Here is an 8,345-nt window from a genome sequence, read left to right as displayed (position 1 = left end):
TCTCCCAGTATATATATATATATATATATTTATATATATATATATATATATATATATTTATTATATATATTGTATATTTTTTTTAAGCATTTTTGAAGGTGCGCCGCTACTTCGCGGATTTTCAGTTTTCGCGGGTGGTCTCGGTCCCCATTAACCGCGATAACCGAGGGTTCACTGTACTCCATAAAATTTACAAAAAGCGAGGTGAAACACTCAACCAGAGCTGCTTTTTTTAACATTTCTCGAGGGCCATGGCGAGCCATTTCAAAAAAGCTGCACAACTAACGTATAAAATATTGATAAATTTGCTCGGCCTGATGTGTGTGTAAAGTTTTACGAGTTGTCGTTCATATTTAGAACCTCATAATCAGCTTTGTTTTATTGCCGAACAGTGCAATGCCACTCCCACAACTTTTCACGAAAAAGGACGAATTTCGTATTGTGACATCCTCATGGCCGAAACAGTCATCCGAGCATATATGAGGGCGACCTTGTTGAGTTGCACGGAGAAAAACATCCAAGAAAATAACTTGTATTAGCTTTTACCAGTTGGTGGCGCTACTACTACGATGTAAAATAAGTTGGTAGATGTCTTCAGGGCTGAAGTATCCTCAAATGTGTACAACTTCGAGAAGATAGGATCATCTGAGTCATGTTGCCGGAGCTTTTGTTGTCACAGAGTACAATCGGACTTTTCAGCACCTTAATAGCCACGCCTTTTGCCAAAACGTCACAAAATTCGGCAGAGAGTAAGATCATTGTCTTGAGTCTTTTCTGACTAATTTTCAGTCGGATTTGTCAAAAGGGCACCGTGCAGTACGTGAAAATTAAAATAAAAACAAATTTTTGATTCCACTTGGCGGCACTGTGTGTATAACAAAATAATAACATTACGATGTCTTCAGGTCGGGACGTTTTATTTACAGGTGAAGGTTTGGATTTTTAGGAGCATGTGCAGGGGAGTTATTAAGCATTCATTTATTTGTATTAGGTTCATTTTGTCTTCTTATTATTGATATTTGACTGATTCATTAAAAGCAGACAATTATGTTTTAGGTTAATTTTTTACCTGACATGTTTCGGCGAGTCTTTCGCCTTCTTCAGAGTGTCGCATGATGGTGTCTTGAGCTGATGTTCCATGAGGGTGTGACTTACCTGTCAAAAAAATGAAAAAAATCAGAGCAGTAAAAGAACAAGCACAACATGAACATTACAAATCAGCAATCACTGACCACTGCAAAAGGGAAAACCACATCATGGACCGGGAGAAGGGCAGGGTCATCCGCACAGAAGAGAACAAACAACAGCGCTGGATCAGAGAGGCCATTGAGATCTGCAAGCGAGGCATAAAAACCATGAACAGAGACAAGGGAGCCTTCATCCTCTCTACCACCTGGACCAGCATCTTGGCGGAGTGAACGGACAGCGGGGGGCGTGACTTGCCTTCATTCTTGTGACAGGTAAGTCACGCCCTCATGGAACATCAGCTGATAAAGACGGGTCACAAGACAGCATCATGTGACACTCTGAAGAAGGCGAAAGACTTTCGTATTGTGACATGCTCAAGGCCTAAACACTCATCCGAGCAAATATAAGGTAGATTTTGTTCACCTGCCCGGAGAAAAACATCAACGAAAATAATTTGTATTTGTTTTAACCAGTTGGTGGCGCTACCACTGCGATCAAAAATAAGTTGGCAGCCGTCTTCAGGGCCTGAATATCCTCAAATGTGAAAAATTTCGAGAAGATGGATCATCTGAATCATTTTGCAGGAACTTTTGTTGCCACGGAGAATAATCAGACTCTGCGGCACCGTAATAGCCACGCCCTTCGAAGGAAAGTCACAAAAATAGGGATAGAGTAAGATCAATGTCTTGAGTCTTTTCTAGCCAATTTTCAATCAGATTCGTTAAAAGGGCACCGTGCAGTACGTCAAAATGTAAAAAATGATATTGATTGGCGCAAGGTGTATAACTGAATATAAACATATAGATGTCTTCAGGTACAGACTTTTTATGTACATGTGAAGTTTTGGATTTTTAGCAGCATGTGCAGGAGAGTTATTAAGCATTTTGTCCATTGCGGCGAAGGAAATCTTAAGTGAAAACTTTGAAGCCCCGCCCCCGTCATATAGTATTTCGGAAACAAAAAATTTTAGCCCCAGTGTTTGTCCCAGGTCTTCAGATGCTACAGACAGAATTTTAAGGCAATCAGATGAAGCCTTTAGGATCAGGGTGCAAAAGAATGACCCCTGTAAACATGCAAAAAAGGGCAAAAGTCGGACTTTCAAAAATTCATAACTCACTTCCTGTTCATATTAGACGTTAAAATATCAAATTTTTCGCCATGCCCGATGAGACTGCCAAGTTTGGTGAGTTTTTGTGCATGTTTCGGGGGTCAAAAATGCGATCGAACAATCGGAAAAATAATAATAATAATAATTTCTACAAAAACAATAGGGACTTCGCAGCGGTCGCTGCTCAGGCCCTAATAATAATAATAATAATATTAATAATAATAAAAGTAATAATATTTTCTACAAAAACAATAGGGACCTCGCAGCCGTCGCAGCTCGGGCCCTAATAACAATTTCTAGAAAAACAATAGGGACCTCGCAGCGGTCACTGCTCGGGCCCTAATAATAATAATAATAAAAATAATAATAATTTCCACAAAAACAATGGGGACCTCGTAGCGGTCGCTGCTCAGGCCCTAATAATAATTTCTACAAAAACAATAGGGACCTCGCCGCCGTCGCTGCTCGGGCCCCAATAATAATTTCTACACAAAGTCCATTGTGGTGACCCGCCCCCTTTTAAGTAAATTCAAAATGGCCGACTTCCTGTAAAACCTAGCTCATTGCTCCAAGAGACTTTTTTGTAGGTCTTGGTCTTATACATACAGTGAACCCTCGCTACTTCGCGGTTCACCTTTCGCGGGTTCAGTGCTTCGCGGGTCTAAAAAATATTCGGGGGCATTGTAGTTTCGCCGAGCGGCACGACGGGGCGCTGGAGCGGTTAGACGGCCGGCGTGCGCCGAAGAAGAGCGTGGGCGAAGAGGAGAGTGGACGAAGAAGAGCACGTTCTCCCGGACACGATCGGTGGCGACGTTTCGCGCGGTTCGGACCGTACCAGAGCTCCGGCCGGCGTGCGTGGCAGTTAAGCCGTAGAGGAGCACCTTCCCCGGGCACGGGCGGTGCCAAGCAGCCCCTAAGTTTAACCGAATGGAAGCTCCGGAGGAGGAGGGCATGCTCGCGTCACAGTAAGCCGAAGAGGAGCACCTTCCCCGGGCACGGGCGGTTCCAAGCGGCCCCTAAGTTTAACCGAATGGAAGCTCCGGAGGAGGAGGGCATGCTCGCGTCACAGTAAGCCGAAGAGGAGCACCTTCCCCGGGCACGGGCGGTTCCAAGCGGCCCCTAAGTTTAACCGAATGGAAGCTCCGGAGGAGGAGGGCATGCTCGCGTCACAGTAAGCCGAAGAGGAGCACCTTCCCCGGGCACGGGCGGTGCCAAGCGGCCCCTAAGTTTAACCGAATGGAAGTTCCGGGGGAGGAGGGCGGGCGTGTGTCACAGTTAAGCCGAATTGGAGCACCTCTTCCGCCCGGGCACGAGCGGAGCGCGAGGCTGTCAGTTATGAATGAATAAATGAATAAATAAATAAAGAATGCCACCTTTCATTTCACAGGGCACACCGGACGGCGTACCAGCAGGTAAAAGTCGGAGTAATTAAATAAATACAAAAAGAATGGCTGGGGAATAAAAAAATAATACGTTTTAATAATAATTTGGTTTTTTTGTTATAAAATGAATTTCACTCTCTCTCTCCCCGTATATATATATATATATATATATATATATATATATTTATTATATATATTGTATATTTTTTTTAAGCATTTTTGAAGGTGCGCCGCTACTTCGCGGATTTTCAGTTTTCGCGGGTGGTCTCGGTCCCCATTAACCGCGATAACCGAGGGTTCACTGTACTCCATAAAATTTACAAAAAGCGAGGTGAAACACTCAATCAGGGCTGCTTTTTTGAACATTTCTCGAGGGCCATGGCGAGCCATTTCAAAAAAGCTGCACAACTAACGTATAAAATATTGATAAATTTGCTCGGCCTGATGTGTGTGTAAAGTTTCACGAGTTGTCGTTCATATTTAGAACCTCATAATCAGCGTTGTTTTATTGCCGAACAGTGCAATGCCACTCCCACAACTTTTCACGAAAAAGGACTAATTTCGTATTGTGACATCCTCATGGCCGAAACAGTCATCCGAGCATATATGAGGGCGACCTTGTTGAGTTGCACGGAGAAAAACATCCAAGAAAATAACTTGTATTAGCTTTTACCAGTTGGTGGCGCTACTACTACGATGAAAAATAAGTCGGTAGATGTCTTCAGGGCTGAAGTATCCTCAAATGTGTACAACTTCGAGAAGATAGGATCATCTGAGTCATGTTGCCGGAGCTTTTGTTGCCACAGAGTACAATCGGACTTTTCAGCACCGTAATAGCCACGCCTTTTGCCAAAACTTCACAAAATTCGGCAGAGAGTAAGATCATTGTCTTGAGTCTTTTCTGACTAATTTTCAGTCGGATTCGTCAAAAGGGCACCGTGCAGTACGTGAAAATTAAAATAAAAACAAATTTTTGATTCCACTTGGCGGCGCTGTGTGTATAACAAAATAATAACATTAAGATGTCTTCAGGTCGGGACGTTTTATTTACAGGTGAAGGTTTGGATTTTTAGGAGCATGTGCAGGGGAGTTATTAAGCATTCATTTATTTGTATTAGGTTCATTTTGTCTTCTTATTATTGATATTTGACTGATTCATTAAAAGCAGACAATTATGTTTTAGGTTAATTTTTTACCTGACATGTTTCGGCGAGTCTTTTGCCTTCTTCAGAGTGTCGCATGATGGTGTCTTGAGACCCGTCTTTATCAGCTGATGTTCCATGAGGGTGTGACTTACCTGTCAAAAAAATGAAAAAATCAGAGCAGTAAAAGAACAAGCACAACATGAACATTACAAATCAGCAATCACTGACCACTGCAAAAGGGAAAACCACATCATGGACCGGGAGAAGGGCAGGGTCATCCGCACCGAAGAGAACAAACAACAGCGCTGGATCAGAGAGGCCATTGAGATCTGCAAGCGAGGCATAAAAACCATGAACAGAGACAAGGGAGACTTCATCCTCTCTACCACCTGGAGCAGCATTTTGGCGGAGTGAACGGACAGCGGGGGGCGTGACTTGCCTTCATTCTTGTGACAGGTAAGTCACGCCCTCATGGAACATCAGCTGATAAAGACGGGCCACAAGACACCATCATGTGACACTCTGAAGAAGGCGAAAGACTTTCGTATTGTGACATCCTCAAGGCCTAAACACTCATCCGAGCAAATGTAAGGTAGATTTTGTTAACCTGCCCGGAGAAAAAAATCAACGAAAATAATTTGTATTTGTTTTAACCAGTTGGTGGCGCTACCACTGCGATCAAAAATAAGTTGGCAGCCGTCTTCAGGGCCTGAATATCCTCAAATGTGAAAAATTTCGAGAAGATGGATCATCTGAATCATTTTGCAGGAACTTTTGTTGCCACGGAGAATAATCAGACTCTGCAGCACCGTAATAGCCACGCCCTTCGAAGGAAAGTCACAAAAATAGGGATAGAGTAAGATCAATGTCTTGAGTCTTTTCTAGCCAATTTTCAATCAGATTCGTTAAAAGGGCACCGTGCAGTACGTCAAAATGTAAAAAATGATATTGATTGGCGCAAGGTGTATAACTGAATATAAACATATAGATGTCTTCAGGTACAGACTCTTTATGTACATGTGAAGTTTTGGATTTTTAGCAGCATGTGCAGGAGAGTTATTAAGCATTTTGTCCATTGCGGCGAAGGAAATCTTAAGTGAAAACTTTGATGCCCCGCCCCCGTCATATAGTATTTTGGAAACAAAAAATTTTAGCCCCAGTGTTTGTCCCAGGTCTTCAGATGCTACAGACAGAATTTTAAGGCAATCAGATGAAGCCTTTAGGATCAGGGTGCAAAAGAATGACCCCTGTAAACATGCAAAAAAGGGCAAAAGTCGGACTTTCAAAAATTCATAACTCACTTCTTGTTCATATTAGACGTTAAAATATCAAATTTTTCGCCATGCCCGATGAGACTGCCAAGTTTGGTGAGTTTTTGTGCATGTTTCGGGGGTCAAAAATGCGATCGAACAATCGGAAAAATAATAATAATAATAATTTCTACAAAAACAATAGGGACTTCAGCGGTCGCTGCTCAGGCCCTAATAATAATAATAATAATAATAATAAAAGTAATAATATTTTCTACAAAAACAATAGGGACCTCGCCGCGGTCGCTGCTCGGGCCCCAATAATAATTTCTACACAAAGTCCATTGTGGTGACCCGCCCCCTTTTAAGTAAATTCAAAATGGCCGACTTCCTGTAAAACCTAGCTCATTGCTCCAAGAGACTTTTTTGTAGGTCTTGGTCTTATACATACAGTGAACCCTCGCTACTTCGCGGTTCACCTTTCGCGGGTTCAGTGCTTCGCGGGTCTAAAAAATATTCGGGGGCATTGTAGTTTCGCCGAGCGGCACGACGGGGCGCTGGAGCGGTTAGACGGCCGGCGTGCGCCGAAGAAGAGCGTGGGCGAAGAGGAGAGTGGACGAAGAAGAGCACGTTCCCCCGGACACGATCGGTGGCGACGTTTCGCGCGGTTCGGACCGTACCAGAGCTCCGGCCAGCGTGCGTGGCAGTTAAGCCGTAGAGGAGCACCTTCCCCGGGCACGGGCGGTGCCAAGCGGCCCCTAAGTTTAACCGAATGGAAGCTCCGGAGGAGGAGGGCATGCTCGCGTCACAGTAAGCCGAAGAGGAGCACCTTCCCCGGGCACGGGCGGTTCCAAGCGGCCCCTAAGTTTAACTGAATGGAAGCTCCGGAGGAGGAGGGCATGCTCGCGTCACAGTAAGCCGAAGAGGAGCACCTTCCCCGGGCACGGGCGGTTCCAAGCGGCCCCTAAGTTTAACCGAATGGAAGCTCCGGAGGAGGAGGGCATGCTTGCGTCACAGTAAGCCGAAGAGGAGCACCTTCCCCGGGCACGGGCGGTGCCAAGCGGCCCCTAAGTTTAACCGAATGGAAGCTCCGGGGGAGGAGGACGGGCGTGTGTCACAGTTAAGCCAAATTGGAGCACCTCTTCTGCCCGGGCACGAGCGGAGCGCGAGGCTGTCAGTTATGAATGAATAAATGAATAAATAAATAAAGAATGCCACCTTTCATTTCACAGGGCACACCGGACGGCGTACCAGCAGGTAAAAGTCGGAGTAATTAAATAAATACAAAAAGAATGGCTGGGGAATAAAAAAATAATACGTTTTAATAATAATTTGGTTTTTTTGTTATAACATGAATTTCACTCTCTCTCTCCCCGTATATATATATATATATATATATATATATATATATATATATATATATATATATATATATATTTATATATTTATTATATATATTGTATATTTTTTTTAAGCATTTTTGAAGGTGCGCCGCTACTTCGCGGATTTTCAGTTTTCGCGGGTGGTCTCGGTCCCCATTAACCGCGATAACCGAGGGTTCACTGTACTCCATAAAATTTACAAAAAGCGAGGTGAAACACTCAACCAGAGCTGCTTTTTTTTAACATTTCTCGAGGGCCATGGCGAGCCATTTCAAAAAAGCTGCACAACTAACTTATAAAATATTGATAAATTTGCTCGGCCTGATGTGTGTGTAAAGTTTTACGAGTTGTCGTTCATATTTAGAACCTCATAATCAGCTTTGTTTTATTGCCGAACAGTGCAATGCCACTCCCACAACTTTTCACGAAAAATCACGAATTTCGTATTGTGACATCCTCATGGCCGAAACAGTCATCCGAGCATATATGAGGGCGACCTTGTTGAGTTGCACGGAGAAAAACATCCAAGAAAATAACTTGTATTAGCTTTTACCAGTTGGTGGCGCTACTACTACGATGTAAAATAAGTTGGTAGATGTCTTCAGGGCTGAAGTATCCTCAAATGTGTACAACTTCGAGAAGATAGGATCATCTGAGTCATGTTGCCGGAGCTTTTGTTGCCACAAAGTACAATCGGACTTTTCAGCACCTTAATAGCCACGCCTTTTGCCAAAACGTCACAAAATTCGGCAGAGAGTAAGATCATTGTCTTGAGTCTTTTCTGACTAATTTTCAGTCGGATTCGTCAAAAGGGCACCGTGCAGTACGTGAAAATTAAAATAAAAACAAATTTTTGATTCCACTTGGCGGCACTGTGTGTATAACAAAAT

The sequence above is a fragment of the Idiotropiscis lumnitzeri genome, unplaced genomic scaffold (genome assembly GCF_059441095.1).
Source record: "Idiotropiscis lumnitzeri isolate Australia: NSW breed Sydney's pygmy pipehorse unplaced genomic scaffold, RoL_Ilum_1.0 HiC_scaffold_73, whole genome shotgun sequence".
Taxonomy (NCBI): domain Eukaryota; kingdom Metazoa; phylum Chordata; class Actinopteri; order Syngnathiformes; family Syngnathidae; genus Idiotropiscis; species Idiotropiscis lumnitzeri.
Note: the sequence above shows the minus strand (reverse complement) of the source record.